The sequence below is a fragment of the Saimiri boliviensis genome, chromosome 4 (genome assembly GCF_048565385.1).
Source record: "Saimiri boliviensis isolate mSaiBol1 chromosome 4, mSaiBol1.pri, whole genome shotgun sequence".
NCBI classification, from domain to species: Eukaryota; Metazoa; Chordata; class Mammalia; order Primates; family Cebidae; genus Saimiri; species Saimiri boliviensis.
In genome coordinates this window covers 54,778,330-54,797,860 of record NC_133452.1, presented here as the reverse complement: position 1 = coordinate 54,797,860, position 19,531 = coordinate 54,778,330, and positions in this window count along the sequence as shown.

Below are 19,531 nucleotides of genomic sequence, written 5' to 3'. Positions count from 1 at the left end.
ACAGTACTGATTCTTCCTAACCATGAACATGGAATGTTTTTCCAGATAAGTAACATGTGGTATTTTTTTTTTTTGAGTTAGTTCACTTAAGATAATTGCCTCCAGTTCTATTCATGTTAAAGGCACAATTTCATTTTTATGGCTGAATAGTATTCCGTTCTGTGCAGATACCATATTTTCTTTATCCAATCACTGATCAATAGATATTTAGGTTGATTCCATATCTTTGTTACAGGGAATAGTGCTGCAAGTTGTTGTGTGTTTTGCATTTAAGCTATGTTGCTTCTTGTGTTTTCCTCCTTTGAGTGGATTTAGATTGTTCTTTTTGTGGTAAAACATTGTTTGTACTTGTGAAAAATGTACTTTGGCAGAGCAGTGGCTTACAGGAGATGAAGACTTAAGATGAAGAGAACTGTAAAAAGAATTTTGACCTTGATAATAAGAGGGGATTTTAAAAAGATAGTGAGCTGTTCTTTGTGTACCTCAGGTTAGATGATTTTCCTGATATCATATTGTGATATTAATAGTAAAACTCATGAATTCTTGATTTGAGATTTAACATATTCAGCATCATACCTGCTTGAAAATTGTCTTAACACTTTGGGGATTATTTATTTTTTTGTATGTCAAACAAAATCAAATACAGTAGTCTCCCACTTACCCTTATCTGTGGCTTTTCCTTCTGCAGCTTCAGTTACACATGGTCAACCATGGTCCAAAAATATGAAATGGAAACATCTCAGAAATAAACAATTAATAAGTTTTGACCTTTGTGTTATCCTGACTAGCAAGATGAAATACCACTTCCTGCTCCATCTTTCCTGGGATGTGAATCATCCTTTTATCCAGCATATCCACACTGTAGAAGCCACCTGCCCTTAGTCACTTCATAGCCATCTCCATTATGTAATATACTGTCATGGCATCATAGCATTTGTGTTCAAGTAATTCTTATTTCACTTAAAAATGGCCACGAATTTAAAGAGTAGTGATGCTGGCATATTGTTTGATTTTATTATTGTTGTTGTTAATCTTTTACTGTGCCTAATTTATAAAACTTTATCATCAGTGTGTGTGTAAAGGAAACAACAGTATATATAGAGTCCAGTATTATCCACAGTTTCAGGCATCCACTGGAGGTCTTGGAATAAATAATCTGAGGATAAGGGGGACTATGATAATACTAATAATTTTATTTTTAATCTCTTTCTCTAATGCAGGATTTCTCAATTTTAACACTATTTACATTTTAGGATTAGTAATTCTTTGTTGTGGGAATCTATCTCATCCATTGTAAGATGTTTAGCAGTACCTTGGCCTCTACCTATTTGATGTCAGTAACACTCCCCTCCAAGTTGTGACAACCAAATATGTCTTCAGACATTATCAAATGTTGCTTGAGAGTCAAAATTGTATCTGGCATAACTATACTAGTATAAAGCCACCATTTCATTCCTTTCATTCCGTTAAAGCTTTCTAAATTATCATGGGGATCGTAGTCTTACTATCTCTGGCATTGAATATCTAATGTTACATGTTTTAGTTTTTAAATATGTGAGCACCACACTTTTGATAGCAATTTCAGTATTAGTCATCTATCACTATTATGCTGAGTAACAAATAGCATAGAAATAAAAAGTCACAGTTGCTTGTAACACATAAATTTATTTCTCACTTGTGATAGCTGAGGCAGCTGTGAGTTGGCTGTTTGTCATGTGTCTTCATGCCAAGGTGAAGACTTTATTATTAGTCATCCTTTGGAACATGATCTTCTCAAAGCAAAAGTAAAAGCAGAAATACTTCACCATGTGATGGCCCATAAAGTTTCTGCTAGGATATAGAATACTTCAGTTCTATTATTCCAATGCAAGTCATATGGTCAAGCATGAAGTCAATTGCCTAGGAAAATTTATTCCCATGGAAAGACACTGAAGTTAAGACAGTAAATAATTAGGAACAATGATACAGTCTACCATGAGTAAAATAATTCCTTTGGGTTATAGTGCAAGATTTATCCCTCTGGGCAGGTGATTTCCCCTTTAGGATCTGGATATTCCCACAACCAATTTATCATCCTGAAAAGGGATAGATCCTGGGCAGAAACAAGGAACTAGGAGTTCAGGACCTACAGTAAAGAAAGGGAGAAAACTTTTCTTTAATATGGACAACTTAATATTTGGATCTGGACTCTGAGGCATATAACGTTAATGTGCATAAGCTTCCCTCTGCTACAAATAGATTAATCAGAAAATAAGCAGAGCTTCTTGGATAGAGAAATTGTCACTAAATTTGGCCTGGGTACCCTGAGAGTGGTCTCATCAAATAGCAGCAATAAGTAACTTTCTATCTCATACTGCATTTTCCACACCTTTGTATGGTACTACGGTATTATAGGCTATGCTATGGCTGTATTGATTCAGTGTAAAAATTGGCAATTGTTTTCTATATAAGGCAAGATAGTAAATATTTTCACCTTTCTGGATCACATGGTCTCTGGATCAAGTATTCAATTTTGCCCTTGAAGCATGAATGCAACCATGAACAATTTGCAAATGAACATGTTTGTCTATGTTCCAATTAAACTATAAAAATAGGTGGTTGGGCTAAAAGGCTATAGTTTGTCATTCCCTGGTTCAACATAAAAGCATTTTTTGTGCTTCAGATATAGTGATAAAAAAACACTTAACTCTCACTCCAATGCATCATCTCCTCTCTAAGGCCAACAGAACTGCAGGAGTTAGCCGGTGAAGGTGAAATACAGTGGTCAGTCTAGTGAGGTTGCAGGAGGTTGAATGACACAACCTCTGAGGACCTGCTGAGAGACAGCACAGGGAGTGGAAAGAAAACCTGGACACAGTGATATTATTAAGAATTTTAAAAATGCACTCCTTTTCTAGTGTATATAATAAACTACCGTTTTTTTTTTTTTTTTTTTTTTTTGAGATGGAGTCTCTGCTGCCCAGGCTAGAGTGTAGTGGCACAATCTCAGCTCACTGCAACCTTAGGCTTTCAGGTTTAAGAGATTCTTCTGCCTCAGCCTCCTGGGTATCTGGGATTATAGGTGTGTGCCCCCAAGCCTGGCAATATATATATATATATATATATTTTTTTTTTAAGTAGAGATCGGGTTTCATCAAGTTGGCCGGGCTGGTCTTGAACTCCTGACTTCAGGTGATCCACCCGCCTTGGCTTCCTAAAGTGCTGGGATTACAGGTGTGAGCCATTGTGCCCAGTCACAGTCTTTTTTCTTTGTAGTTCCATTAGAACACTTTAGTTCTAATGGAACTACATAGAAAATATGTTCCCTTCTTCCTAAATCCTTTATGCCATATATGTATGATAATCTAATTGGTATATTTCCTGTGGAATTATTTGCAATCATCACCGTGATCCATGTAATTAGCCAGACTACTCAGTTAATAAAATGATCCACAATTATTTACATTACTACTCCCATGTGCTTAGCATAATGCAGGACACTGAAGGACAATTCAAAGCAAAAGTCCCAAATTGGATTGAACCAGTTGGGAGTGAAGGAGAGGAGGTATCAAACTGGTGTATATGTTATTTGAGAAATACTCATGAGTTGGCTAGACCCCAGCTAACACTGTTATGAGGAAAAAGCTGCTCTGGCATTCCTGTCATCATGCTCAAGGCAGCCCTTGTGGGAGGAGGCTGAGCCTGGAGGAGTCAGACCTTGGTGATTCCTGCAGAAACATGCAGAGGCAGCAGTGGTTGACTTTGGCCTTGTTATTCTCCCCCTTTGCTAAGGTCCTGCCTGTTAGTATGCCATATTCTTTTGGCATGGGAACCTGACTTTTTTTCCACAAGACTAAATGTTTCTCCTCCCAAGAGTCATTGTCTGGGTGATGATTGTGCTTTTGAGTTTCCCTGAGTCTAATGCATTCAACTGACCAGTGAATGAACTTTTGGAAGACAACCAATTGCTAGGAAGGGGACTACTTGTCCCTATATAACTGACTCTCTTCCTTATTTTGTTGTATAGAAAAAAAAAAAAGATCAGTAAGACGAAGGACTGTGTTGTAAGATTCCTGTTTCTGCTTTCCTACAAAAGAAAGTAATTTAAAGTGATTGAACTGCAGAATCGCATTTTTAAGATAGAAAGACTCTTAAAGACTTTCAAGCCCACCTTTTAGTACTGAATTAATAACAATAATGATTTCAGATTTTTAAAATAATCAAACTATAAGGATATAGAAATTGTGTTTGTTATGTGTCCTCTCACAGCCCTTGCAATTTTTCATTAAGGGACCAGAGAACCCATTAAAATATAGTCAGGATATTAAAGGTCATAAAGCACCCTAAGAAAACTCAATATATGCTCAATGAAGAGTTTATAATTGGTAGTGGCAGAGATTCTAAGCTTTTAATATTATTTCATAAACCATGAAGATAAAAACAGAACAAGATCATACATCTTCAATTTTAGTGCACATTAATGACAGTAGCCTTCAAAATTTTATGTATGCTGATAAAAGGAAATAAGATTTCCAAGTATTGGAAATTCAGGACTGTATTATTGAATATTTTTTACACCTTAAATTATAGTTTTATAAAATTGAAGTGTACACTTCGTGATTTTTATTTTTTCCGTTCTATATATTATGTTTAATAAAGCCAATTTGAAGTTATATATTCACAAAGATTTTCATATAAGCCTTTGTAATTCAAGTTATTTTAACCAACATTTTTCTCTCCCTAAAGAGAAAAGGTACATGACTTTTCATTATGTTAAAAGTTTGGAGCAGATCCTTTCCTACAGTCTCTACCTTCATAACTTCATCTCAATTTAAAACACACAATATCAATTCTAATAGGCAGCTAACCTCATGTTACCAAAATTTCCATTAAAATCACTTTCTTCCTATTCATTCGTGGCAATCCCAAGTTATGGAAAAATCAAATGAGTAACTAAAAATAAATACCTCATTCTGATGCCATTATTTTTAGCACACATTGTAAAGCAATTAATTCAGCTAAGAAAGAAATATATCTGCTGATCTTTTAGAAATCCTTGTTTATTACCAGTGACAGTGCTCACTAACAGATAAAAAAACTGTAACAAGATGCTATTAAGCACCTCTATAGTATACTTATTGAGAGCATGATTTTTTTCTTAAAGATACAGTAAAATAATTCAGAGGTTATGAGACATTTTCTTTTCTTCAGCACCGTAAAGATAAAATGGACATGAGCACTCTGAATATTTTGTTAAGCAATAGAAGAATATCTATAAACATATTATAAAATAATGTTAGAAAAACAATAATTTTGTCTCCTAGCTTGTTGTTTTCTTTAATTTTTTCACTACTGCTATAATGTGCAGAATAATGACCTCTCAAAGATGTCCACATTCTAACAGCAGGAACTTGTGAATATGTTAGCTTACATGGCAAAATGTACTTTGAAGGTGTGATCAAATTAAGACTTTGAGATGAATTTATTTTTCTGGATTAGCCAAGTAGGGCTAATGTAATTACATAGATTCTTAAAAACTTAGAACCTTCAAACACCTTTCTGGGCTATTGGCAGAGGGGCATGTAACCATGGAAGTATAGTTGGACAGATACAACATTAGTAGTTTTGAAGATGGAGGAGGGGCTACAAATCAAATAATGTGGGCAGCCTTTTGAAGATAGAGAAAGCAAGAAAACAAATTTTTCCCTTTCGCCTTCTAAAGGAAATGCAGCCCTATTGACACCTTAATTTTTAGCCCAGTATTGAAATTTTAACTTAAAGAAGTATAGAAGACTAAATGCATGATATTTAGAGCCTCCAAATTTGGGGCAACTTGTTAGAGAAGCAAAACCAAACTAACCAACTGCCTGTGGTTGTTTTCTTAATTATCCAGTTATCCATTTGACTTCAGAATGTATTCAGTCTAGCATCTCACAGAGTCTCATCTCTTACTGCTTCCCCTGGTTTCATATCTGACAGTTCTTATTAGTCCTCAATTTTGCAGATTTCAACAAGAACATAACTTTGCCAAATAGCCTCAACCATATCATATGAACTCTGTATTTCTAAAACTTTAATAAGCATCCATATATGCTTCTAATTTTCAAATCATTTAACTGCATTTGACCCAACCTCAAAAAAATGCATTTATTTCATGTGGAATTCAGTAACTTCTGTCCATTTTAGGTTTTATTTTCCTTTTCCTCTGTCCCTTTTAGCTTTTCCTGAATCAGCAACCAGAGGAACAAATAATGGAAAAATTTCCATTGCTAGTAGGTATTACACAAGTAGGTATTACACAATTATCTATGCTCTCCTTCTTCTCTAATTTATGCAGCAAACATTGTTTGGCAATAATCCTAATGGTGAAATAAAAACTAGGAATTTTCAAAGAAATCATTATATTCCCGTATAGATAGCCTTCTAAAATTGTCCTCATCTTGTCTATTAAAACAATCATCTCTCAAATAAACATCATCAGTAAAATAGATGCTGTGTCGCCAGAGATTGTGTTGTTATTTAAAAAAAAACACACAATAAAACCTTAGTAGTTCTCTTAAGAAAAAATTTCTTACAAAAATATGAGAATCATTTTTTCTTTAATTTCAAAAATAATGTAGATCCTCACAATAATTCACTATGAACTAAATTGCATCTTGGTTTAAGACTCTAGTAACTCTAGAGTCAGACAATATTTTTCTTCTTTTTACTTAGTTCTAATATAACTAATATGTAATAAAATTCACATATCTTAAAGGTTTATGTCTTTGAGCTTTGTAAACTATGTCTGTCATGTTTCTGCCAACCATAGAATCATCTCATCAACCCAGGAAGTGTTTTTGTTCTTGTTTTAGTTTTAGCCCATTTTTATGCTGCTGATAAAGACATACCCGAGATTGGGAAGAAGAAGTTTAATGGACTTACAATTCCACATGGCTTGGAAGGCTTCATGATCATGGCAGAAGGCAAGGTGGAGCAAGTCACATCTTACATGGATGGCAGCATGCAAAGAAAGAGAGCTTGTTCAGGGAAACTCCTCTTTCTAAAAATATCAGATGTTTTGAGACTTACTCACCATTGTGAGAAGAGCACAGGAAAGACCTTCCCCCAGGATTCAATTAACTCCTACATGGTTCCTCCCATGACACATGGTAATTGTACAAGTTACAATTCAAGATAAGATTTGTGTGGGGAGACAGCCAAACCATATCAGTTCTCTTTCCAGTCACTTCCCATGCCCTAGAGGCAATGGCTTTCTGATCTCTATCACCATGGATTTATTGTATCTGATGTTGAACTACAAATTGTACAGTGTGCTCTCTTTTGAGTCTGTCTTTCATTTAATATAATCGTATCATCACTTAACATTTGCATATGTGTGTGTGCATTTGTGTGTATCTCCCATGATTCTGTATCTCTGGAGAACTCTAAATAATACAATCACATCAATGGATTCACTCAGTCTTGGGTAGAAATATTTGAAAAATATTGTGCCTATACTGAATATGTACAGTTTTTTTCTTGCCATTATTCCCAAACATTATAATATGACAACTCTGTATTTAACATTTCTATTATATTAAGTATTATAAATAATCTAGAGATGACTTAAAGTATACAGAAGAATGTGTGTAGGTTATAGGCAATTACTATACCATTTTATATCAGTGACTGAGCATCTATAAATTTTGGTGTATGTAAGAGGATACCAAAAGACAATTATAACTAGATAGATAGATGATAGATAGATAGATAGATAGATAGATAGATAGATAGATAGATACATACATACATACATACATACATACATACGAGGGAGGAGAGAGGGAGAGAGAGAGAAGGAAAGAGAAAGAAAGAGAAAGAGAGGGATAGAGAGAGAGAGAGATTTATTATGAGAATTGACTAATGCAATTATGGAGGCTAAGAGATTCCACCACCTGTTGTCTATGAGCTGGAGACCAAGAAAAGCCAGTGACATAATTCATGTCCAGAGAACCAGGCGATCCGAAGGTCTAAGTCCTAGAATCTGAAGACTCAAGAGCAAGGAGTTCCAGTGTTCAACGGTAGCAGATGGATGTCTCAGCTCAAGACAGAGAGAACAAATTTGTCTTTCTTCCACTTTTTTGTTCTATTCGGGCCTTCAGAAAATTAGATAATACCTGCTCATGTTGGTGAGGGTAGATCTTCTTCACCAGATCTATTGATTCAAGTGCTAATCACTGCTGGAAACACCCTCACAGACACACCCAGAAAGACTGTTTTACCAACTACCTGAGTACCCCCTTAGCCCATTCAAATTAACACATAAAATTAACCATCACTATAACTACAACATGTATGAACTGAACAGTATTCCTTATATGACTATACCACAATTCATTTGCCCATTGCCCTGCTGATGAACATTTGTGCTGGTTTTGGGCTTTGGCTGCAATGGATAAGCCTACTATGAACCTTCTTATATAAGTATTTTTGTTAACATATGCCATCAAAAGTAGAAGTGGAACTACTGGGTTGCATGGGGGAAGAAATTGCCAAACAGTTCTCCAAAGTGGTCATGTATTGTTGGTTAGGGTATAATGTAATACAAGGTTCTAGTTGTTTCATAATTTTGGGCCCCATTTTCACTGACAATGTTTTCAATTTATACTATTTACTTTATATTAAATAACATATTATTGTGGTTTTGACTTGTATTTCCACATGACAAATAATATTACTCACCTTATTGTTTGTGTATCTTTATTTGTGATTACTTTTGGGAGCCATTTTTATGTGGGTTTTTAGTTGCAATTTTAGGAATATATATATATTTTTTTTGAGGCGGAGTTTCGCTCTTGTTACCCAGGCTGGAGTGCAATGGCGCGATCTCGGCTCACCGCAACCTCCGCCTCCTGGGTTCAGGCAATTCTGCCTCAGCCTCCTGAGTAGCTGGGATTACAGGCACGCACCACCATGCCCAGCTAACTTTTTGTATTTTTAGTAGAGACGAGGTTTCACCTTGCTGACCAGGATGGTCTTGATCTCTTGACCTCGTGATCCACCCGCCTCAGCCTCCCAAAGTGCTGGGATTACAGGCTTGAGCCACTGCGCCCGGCCAGGCATATTTAAAAATATATGCTGAATATAATTCCTTTGTGAGACATATGTGTGATAAGTTGTTTTTTTTTTTTTTTCCTTTCTGTGATCCAGTTATTTATCTCATTAAGAATGTCTGTTGATGAGTGGGGATTTTTATTTTAATGAAGCTTAAATTGTTATTTTGTTTCTTTTGTGTTTAAGTCTTTTAGGTCATGTCTAAGAAAACATTGTCTAAAACACAGTAGGTAAATTTTATGTGTCAAATTGACAGGGCCATGCGGTACCCATAAAACTGGTCAAACACTATTCTGGATGCTGAAATTGGTTGCCTGAGTAGAACAGATTACCCTTCCTAGTACAGGTGGGCTTCATTCCATTAGTCAAATTCCTATAAAACACAGACTGATATTCTCCTAAGTGAGAGAGAATGCTTCCTGCCTCCACAGTGGAACTAAACCATTGGCCTTCCAGGATCTCCAGCTTGCTGGCTTACCCTGAAGATCTTGGAACCCGACAGCCTTCATAATCATGTAAGCCAGTTCCTCATAATATAATAAATCTTTCTTTCTCTCTCTCTCCCTCTCTCTCTCACGCTCTCTCTCTCTCTCTCTCTCTCTCTCTCTCTCTCTCTCACACACACACACACACACACGGTTCTTTATGTAGAACCCTAAAATACCTAGTCTAAGGTCATGAAGGTCTTCTCCTGTTTGCTTGTGTAAACTTTAGGATTCTAGCTTTTTTGTTTGTTTGTTTGTTTGTTTGTTTTGAGAAAGGGTCTTACTCTGTCACCGGAGATGGAGTGCAGTGGCATAAATACAACTTACTGCAGTCTTGACCTCCTAGGCTCCACTGCTCTTCTTATATCAGCTTCCTGAGTAGCTTGGACTACAGGGACATGCCAGCATGTCTAATTAATTTCTTAATTGTTTTGTAGAGATGGAGTATTGTCATGTTGTCCATGCTGGTGTCAAACTCTGGGGATTAAGTGGTCCTCTTGTCTCAGCCTCCCAAAGTGCTGGAATTATAGGTGTAAGCTACCACACTGGGCCATTGTCTTAAATGAATTTTTGACTATGGAGTAAAATCAGATTTGAGATCATTTTTTATTCCTCCCTGGGTATATTCCAATGTTCCAGAACAATGTCTTTAAAAGCTTTTCTTTCCCCATTGAAATGACTTTGTAAATCGATCAAAAATCAATTGTCCATATGGATGTGCAAATATTTCTGTGCTCTATAGTCTCCTAATCTTTATTTTTCCTGGTGCTCTTACCATACTATCTTAAATACTGTAGCTTTACAGAAAAACTTGTAATTAGATATAGAAGGTCCTCTAAATTTGTTCAAGATTGTTTTGAAATTTCTATTTCCATATAAATTCCAAAATGAATGTGTCAGTTCCCTCCAAAAATGTCTGGAACATTTTGGGTATTGCATTAACACTGAAGATCAATTTTGGTGAAATAAACATACTAGCATTATTGATTCTTGTAGTTCATTTGCATGTAATATCTATTTAAGTTTTCATTAATTACTCCTCATAATATTTTAAGTTTTTAATATTGATATTTTTCACACCTTCTGTTAGATTTGCTTCTAGGTATTAAGTATTTTCTGATGCTATTGTTTCTTTTCTTAATTTTGTTCTTCTCTTAATATAAATGATTTATAGATAATTCATAATAAAATGAAATATATATATATATATATATATATATATATATATATATATATTTGAGAAAATTCTATTTGATAACTGCTGCATCTGGGACCATCTCCATGTCTGCTCTTCTTGAGTATCCCCTCTCTTTACTATGAATCAGATTTTTATACTTATTTGTGAGTTATATACTTTTTATAATATGCTGGATATTATGCATAAAATAGAGACAAATAAATATTTATAACTAGAAAAGCTTATGTTCTGAGAAAAATAAGGCATCTCAGTGTAGTTTTAAGAATATTAGGTATGCAGAATTTATCAGGCCCAAAAAGACAAGAGCAGAGCCTTTCAGTCACTCCCCTAAAACACTCCTACCCCAACATACCCATTATGCTCTGGTTTAGTTGTAGAAGGGCATTTTGTTTTTCTCTTTGCTTCTCAGTAGTTTCCAGACTAGCTGATAAATTACCTAAAATGTTACTGCAAGTTGCACAATGTGACCTTCACACATTATCTTCATGTTCCTGGAATTTGTGATACAAAGAACTTATAGCCAATCAATAACTTATGTCAACTTAAGAACTGACCTTTCTTTTTTCCTTTAAAAACTGACTTGTAACTGTTGCTAGTCAAAGCATATATTCAGGGCAAGTTTAACCTATTGCTTCTGGTTTACAGTCTTCAAACTTGGGCTGAATAAACTCTCTGCTTATACCAATTCTGTCTCCGCTTCTTTCTTTAGGTTGACAGTTCCTTCACTCCCCACTGTCATGCTGTTAGTGTGGGGAGCTGAGTTCAACTAAAAGATATTTGATTTGGGTAGACTTTGATGCAGCTGTAGTTAGTTTTAGTTTACAGTTGGTTTCAAACTTTAAAGAATCAGGACTTTTCCTTAATCAGGGATTGAGATTTTAGCATGTCAAGACTTTAGCAATCTCTGTATGCTTTATAATTTAGGTGTCAGCTTTCTGAATGATGTGAAGTTTCTCTCTCTCTCTCTCTCTCTCTCTCTCTCTCTCTCTCTCTCTCTCTCTCTCGGAGCCTACTTTAGAGTTGCTAGGGCATTCTTTTCCTCCAACCCCATGTCTGACTTTCCAATCATTAGAAGATCTTCTGCCCTACTGAAATTTCCTCAGCTTTCTGAAAGCCTTTACAAGTGTGTTACATGACCGCTTGGAGTGCTTGATGACTTTTAGTAATCCTGCACTACTACCATCAGTCTTCATTAAGATATAGCCTTACTTGTGGAAGAAGGCTGATTTGCCTTAGGTGATGGGGACATTCAGCTCTCTCAGATTTTATTGCATTAAAACTATTCATGCATTCACTGAAGACTCAAAAAAAGTTAACAAGAGAGCATAACCTCCAAATGGCTTGCACTCCTTAGGATTTCTATTCATTGATACAGGCCACATATGGCCATTGAAAGTTCATTAAAATTTAGCTGGCTGCTCCTTGCTCTAGTGAAGGTGATTTTGATGAAAGCAATGCAAGTGTCTTCTCTTCTAGAAGAGTTCATTGTTTTCTGGAATTTAATTCATTCAGTTTCTCTATGAACTTGACTGTCTGGTGAGTTTTAAAAAATAGGATAATGAAGCTTTTCTGGCTCCTTCTCATTATTGTTTTCTATGAAAAAAATAGTCTTTCAAACTGGAATCAGAAATCCAAAATCAATGAATGTGTTTCTTTTAAATCAATAGTGTTGCCAAGAGTAGATGAAGAAATGTAATAAGTTCTTTAATGGTATGGAATCTTTCTTACATCTGAAAGCAACTTCTTTGATTTTATATTTTTCTTCTGTTTTTGATTTATCTGTCTTTGATTTATGGTGATGATAAAGTCACTTAATTGTGAAAAGATGAATTCTTTGAGAACCCAACATAAACTTTTAATTTTAGTCAAGAAAATAATAGTTGCTATTTCATATGACTGAATAAAAGAAATGCTAAGATTTTTCATTTTTCAAAAAATTATCTGGCTCTTTCTTTGCTAGCTCAATGATACAGTTTGGCTGTGTACCACTCAAATCTCATCTTAAATTATTACTCCCATAATTCTCACATGTTGTGGGAGGGACCCTGTGGGAGATAATTGAATTATGGGGGTGGTTTCCCCCACCCCATACTGTTCTCAGGGTAGTGAATAAGTTTCATGAGATCTGATGGTTTTATAAGAGTTTTCCATTTTTACTTGGCTCTCCTTTTGCCTCTTGCCTGCCACCATGTAAGATGTGTCTTTTGCCTTCTGCCATGATTGTGAGGCTTCCCCAGCCATGTGGAACTGAGTTCATTAAATCTCTTTTTTTTATAAATAGCCCAATCTTGGATATGTCTTTATCAGCAGAAGGAAAATGGACTAATACACCCAGTTAAGCTGTGTCATTCAGAGATGTACATTAAGCCATAACTTAGTGTCTCTATATTATAATAATTCCTATGGGTTCACATTTTTCTGTGAGTGGAAACTTGTCTTTTGATTAGGAATGCTGGTGTGATTATGAATACGGTTCCATCCTTTGAAGTCCCTACTTCCTATTTCTCAAAGGTAGATATTTATGAGTCTTTCCCTTACCTTCTTACCTTTCTGTGCTCTACTATCAGGACAGTCTAACAATAGTGTGGTGGTAAACAGCTTGGGCTCAGGAGCCTGATGGTTTTTATTTTTATTTTTACTTTTTGTGGGTGCATAGTAGGTATATATATATATATATCTATATATATATATATAGATATTTTATAGGTATGTGAAATATTTTGATAAAGGCATGCAATGCATAATAGTCACATTTAGGGTAAATGGGAATCCATGAGCTCAAGCATTTATCTTTTCTTTGTGATACAAGCAATCCAATTATGCTATTTTAGTTATTTAAAAATATGATAAATTATTGTTGACCATTGTCCCCCTATTGTGCTATCAAATACTAGATCTTATTCATTCTATCTAACTATATTTTTGATGGTTTTGATTTGCATCTTAACGACACTCCATCTGTTGGGCAACTAGGTCATGTACTCAATCTCTCTAGTCTTCAGTTTTCATACAGAAAGTAGCAATATCTATCTCACCCAGTAATTCTGAATCTTAAATTGGTTGATACTTAAAAACCTTTAGAATAGCATACAGTACATAATGAGTACTTAATAAATGTTAGATTAGATTACTTCAGAGTGTTTAAAGAGCAATTTCAAAGGCTAGGTGGTGTGCAAAGCAATTTGCAAGCACTATCTCACTTAAGAACCCCTCAAGGATAACATTAGGGGAAATACCTAATGTAGATGACGGGAGACGGAGGCAGCAAACCACCATGGCATATGTATACCTATGTAACAATCCTGCATGATCTGCACATGTACCCCCAAACTTTAAGTATAATAATAAAAAAGAAAAAGAAAAAAAGAATCCTTCAAATCCTGGGAAACCAGTATGAGCACACCCACTATGCTGAGAAAGTTCAGGCTCAGGTGGCATGATTTATAAGGTAAAACCAGAGACAAACCCAGGTCGTTTTCATTCCAAAGCCATGCTCTTAACCACTGCTTTGATGACTTTCATGTGGCATTTCCCATGAAAATTGCTTCAGCATTCACCTGCATTAAATGTTCCAAGGATTTAATTTCTCAGTAGAATAATTGCATAGGAATGCAGAAGTTCTTGATTTTGAGACCCCATGTCACTATGCTTATCAGTATGCTTATAATGTTCCCATTTTATCAACACCATCAAAGGCTATGGGAACATGCCAGAGAGATGATCAATGCCAAATGACTCAAACCTAACAATCATAATAGCTGATATTTATTGATGACTTATAATATGCCTTAAAAACTAAGCTAAATAATTTAAATTTATTATCTCATTCACTATTTGGAAAAAAAATCTGTTTTAAAAAAGGTATTTGTGCCCTTAACTACAGTTGAGGACACTGAAGCTTCATTGAGGTTTAGCTACTTGTCCACTGTTATGCTTTGGATGTATTGGAAACACAATACCCAACACAACAGGAAGGTGGGGCCTAATAGGAGATGATTAAATCATAATGGTGGAGTCCTCATGAATGAATTGATGTTTTTATCTTGGGAGCAGGTTAGTTATTCAGAGACTGGGTTGTCATAAAGGAAAGTTGGCATTTGGTGCCTCTCTGACTGGTTCACTTGCTTCTACCTTATATCTTCTGCCTTGAGATGATCCTTTCCAGATACCAGCATCGTGACTTTTGATGTCCCAGCCTCCAATACTGCGAGAAATTAATTTTTCTTCTTTACAGAATATGTGATTTATAAAATATAATTTTATAAAAAGAGCAAAGGTTTATTTATCACAGTCTGTAGGCTGGATAGTCTAATGTTCAGGAGCCCACATCTGGCAAGGGCCTTCTTGCTGCATCATCCCATGGTAGAAGGCAGAACGACAAGAAAGCACTCAAGAAAGTATGTTTGGAAGGGAGCCAAACTTACCTGTTTATTGGGAATCTGCTTTTATGGTAACTAATCTACTTATATGATAAAGTTGTTAATCCATTAGTGAGGGCAGAGCCCTCTGAAGATTAGTTTTTGCACAAAAATTGTGAGGGACATATTCAAACAGTAGCAGTGGATCACGTTACAATTCCAGCTTTTGTTTCCTCTGAATGCTGTTCCAAAATAACTTGTATCAGGATCTAGGGGTTGGAAGAGTAATAGCATAGGAAATGGTGATGATTCTGTTTTAGAATACAATAGCATTTGGGACATCCTTAAGGTCTTCATGATATTCTGGACTCTCAACACCTTCATTACCTTTTTTAATGCCTTCCTTCTTGAGGCTTGGCTCAAAAAATCAGCATACTTTAAGAGATTAAAAAAGCTTGTGAATTCTGGAAAATCTAGAAAAAAACTATAGGATGTACTACATTCCATTAGTTTCAGATTTTTTTATGACATAAAGACTTTTCTGTGTTACAGACATTTTAATTTACTGTGGTTTAGGCAGAAGAAACAAGAAGTTAGGAGTCAGCTGTGCCTCAGCTGTAGGTGTACAAGAAAAGGCAGAGTAATCTGTGGGAGTCAGTAGATAGATTTTAAGAGAATGCCCTGCAAGAGGCTTTTATTTACTATTCTGAAAAATGTAAAAGAAAACTTATCTGATCAGTGACTTAGTGAGGCCATTAGGAAATCACTGATTGCCAATTCTGCTGAATAGAAGCTGTTTAAGTAGACAGACAGGTGGGCACCCTTACAGGGTCTTAGGGCAAAGAGTGTGAGGATGGAAAATTGATGAAGCCTCTCAATGCTCAGAAATAGAGTTCTAAGGAGAGCTCTGCTCTCAAGGCCAGAGGAGAAAAAACTGTGAATTCTTAAAGCTGATTTGCAATCATAATCTGATCTGATAATGCACGAAAGGAATTCCAAGGGGATGATGAAGCAACATTTTTTCTTTTCTAGATGGCTTCACCTCTCTCCTTCCTATAATTTTTAAAAGTAACTGTTTAGCAAAAAGGGTATTACATTTTATCGGGAGCAATTTTTGAAATACTATCATGTTCTGTTAATGCTGATTTTAGGAAATAGTGCTTTATTTATTTTGTTTTTAATTTTTGTTTTGTTTTGATGAGAAAGCATAACTTAAATTTCTGAATATTTTAAGAAAGCTTACATAATAATCATTAAAACATTTTATTGGGTGCTTGTTCTGTGACAGAAACAATATTAATCCATTTTTAATGGTATTTTATGTAATCCTCATAATTAAGTTTTCTCACATTTTATTGATGGGAAAGCAGTTACACAGCACTTATGTCACTTGTTCATGATCTCATACCTAATAGATGTCACAGAAAGGATCTGAATATTTATGTGCCTGTTTTCAAAAAAAAAAAAATCTCTAACACCTCCTAATGAATATCTGGGCCATAGCACTCACTAAACCACCCAAAAATAGAGATAATAGATGAAGAAGAACGGAATTTGGAATTGTTATTAGCGGGAAAGAAAATGACGAATACCAGTTGTGATTTGAAAGCAACTGCAGTTTGTCCTAACATCCCTTTTCTGAATATCCCGTCAGGAGGAAAGGCTTCACAAGTCTGAGGAAGATCTCATGAATATATGGAGAAGTGGGTCTGCATGATGCAAAGAGTAGAGTATGGCTGCCAGAAACATGCGCTGCTTGAATCCTCTATCCAGAAAGAATTTACTGTTTAGCTCCAAGGACTGTATCATCCCGTGGTAGCTGACAAGCTTTAGCTATGAGTGCTTTAAAGACCTACTTCAGTTTTTAAGCTGAAGTCAGGCTTCTCCTTCATCTCCTTCACAATGCCCCCAGCCAGTTATTGATTGTGAAAAGACTCTAGGGTATGGATATTTCAGCAAGACAATAGACTCCTTTCTGGTGATATTTACTCTAGAGCTCCCTGTTAGATTGGCCAGACTTTGTCAAATTTATACTGTGATCTGAAGCTCTCCTTGAAAAATCCTGCTTCCTTTTTCTTTTCCTTCTATAAGTATCAAATATGCATTATTTTCTGTGGCCTTTCCCTTCCCAATTCTGCTTCTTCTTCGGTTTATATTTCATAGTAATTATCCCTCCTTAATTTATATTTCATAGTCATTGTCCATCTCCTTTCACCCAATAATCTTCTTGCACTTCTATCATTGCCTCAGCCTCTGCTTCCCAGAACTCCCAAGTGACACAAACTCCCTACTCTAGATATTACATAGTTGAGCATTGAATCTCACAGCCCAGAAATCAATACTCAACACTGGATATAGTTTATCCCTTGTGGAGACCAAGCAACCATTTGGTCTCAAGTTGATTATATTAGCCATCTTCCATCTTCAAAGATGCAGGGATTCATCCTGACTGGAATTGATTCACATTTTGAATATGGGTTTGACTTTCCTGCCTGCAACGACCTAGCCGGTGCCACTATTCAAGGATTTCCACAGTGCTTGATTCACCAATATGTGATCCCATGTAGCATCTCCTTGAACCAAGGGACCCACATAACGGCAAAGTTGCTCTGTCAGTATGTACATAATCATGAAGGTCACTGGGCCAGATGATACTGCACTCAGAAGCTGCTGGAATAAGAGAGAAATTGATTAGTCTGTTGGAGGTGCAGATGAAGAGCCAGATTGTACATCAGGGTCTGCAAAAATGGAGTAACACCTTTCGGGATGTAGAAAGATCAGTATATCGTTCGGTGTTTCTAATAATGGAATAAATGGATCCTCAAAACAGGGGACAGAAGTTGGCATAATCTTGCTTATCATCACTTAAGTGACTCACTTAGGAAATTTGTGCTTCTTCTTCCCACAATTCTGGACTCTAAATTCTTGTTCACCGAGAGGAAATGCTTTTAATGTGGGACAGAGTGAGACTCCCATTAAACTTTAAGCGATGACTCTTCCTCCTTTAAAGTTTTTCTTTCAATAGATAATCAGGCAAGGAAAAAAGTTATCCTGGCAGGGGTAATTGATTCTGATATCAGGATATGCTGGGGATGCCATTACAAAATTTGGGCAGGGAGGAATATGCTTGACACCGAGATCTCTTGGAACTTTTCTGGGTGCTTCTTTGTCCAATATTGATTATCAATGAACAAGTGCAGCCGCCAGTGGATAAGACGGGCAAGATGACCAGGGATAGAGGTCTACATCATCTTATACCAGTGTATCATAATCACTATGCCTAGACCAGTAGAGATGCTGGCTGACAGTGAGCATAATCTGGAATGGGTAGTAAATTGAGAAGATGATGAGCATTAGTTGTACCTTGAGACCAGCTCAGCAATGTTTGTTTTTATTAATCTTCCACTTCTAATTTTCCCCATGAAAAGAAATCAATCAGAATCCTGAAACAGCTGTGTTCCAGATGAAGCAAATTTAGTATCACATTGTTTAATTCAATAACACATTATTCCAAGCAGGTCAAGTGGTGAACTGTAGTGGATATTGTGGTGTGTTATAACCATATATCCCCCTAGCCCATCTTCTAAGAATTTTGACTGCTGAGGGCTGGGAGCTGAGACCTTCCTTAGGAACTTAGTTTGGCCAAAAGAAGCTGCTTTACCCATAGTTACTTCTATAATGAACAAAGGGAAACATGCAACAAAATGCTATATAGTTAGCACTGCTTTGCCTCATCCTCAAGTTTGGTGGAATTCTGCCAGCCACCAACACCTGGTAAATTACACTTCTTGAACTTATTTGGGCTACATTCATCTTCTGAAATGAATTGTGTTTCCATAGGCATGATTGTTTTCATAAAAGGAAATAACAAAATAATGCTAGGGATTCATTTAGCAAATGCAGTTAGCTAGAACCAAAACAGAAATTATCATTGAGAACTGAGACTAGGGTGAGGTGAGTGAGGCACTTCTCACAGGTGCAAGATTCAAGATGCAAGATTCACAGGTGCCAGAAAACTCAGTAGTCATGGTAGGTAATATTTAATGCATTTTCACTAAGAGTAGATTCTAAGTGTCCTCACAACCAAAAATAAGTATGTGAGGTAATATATATGTTAATTAGGTAAATTTAGCTATTCCACAATGTGTACATATTTCAAAATATTGTGTTATACATGCCAAATATAAAAGTTGGCAAAAATAAGTTGAAAATTAAAAATAATGCAAAACATCCATAATAAATGAAATATCAAAAAAAATTTTTAAAGATCATTTCTCTTGCTTTGTTGTTTAGCATTTAACTCTAGCATATCTTGACATGCCAACTAGGTTGTCTGGTTCACATTTTGGAGGGGTTTATTTGGTAAGGTCATTAGGATGATATTAAGAGTCTGGGAAAGGAGCAATTTGTGAAAC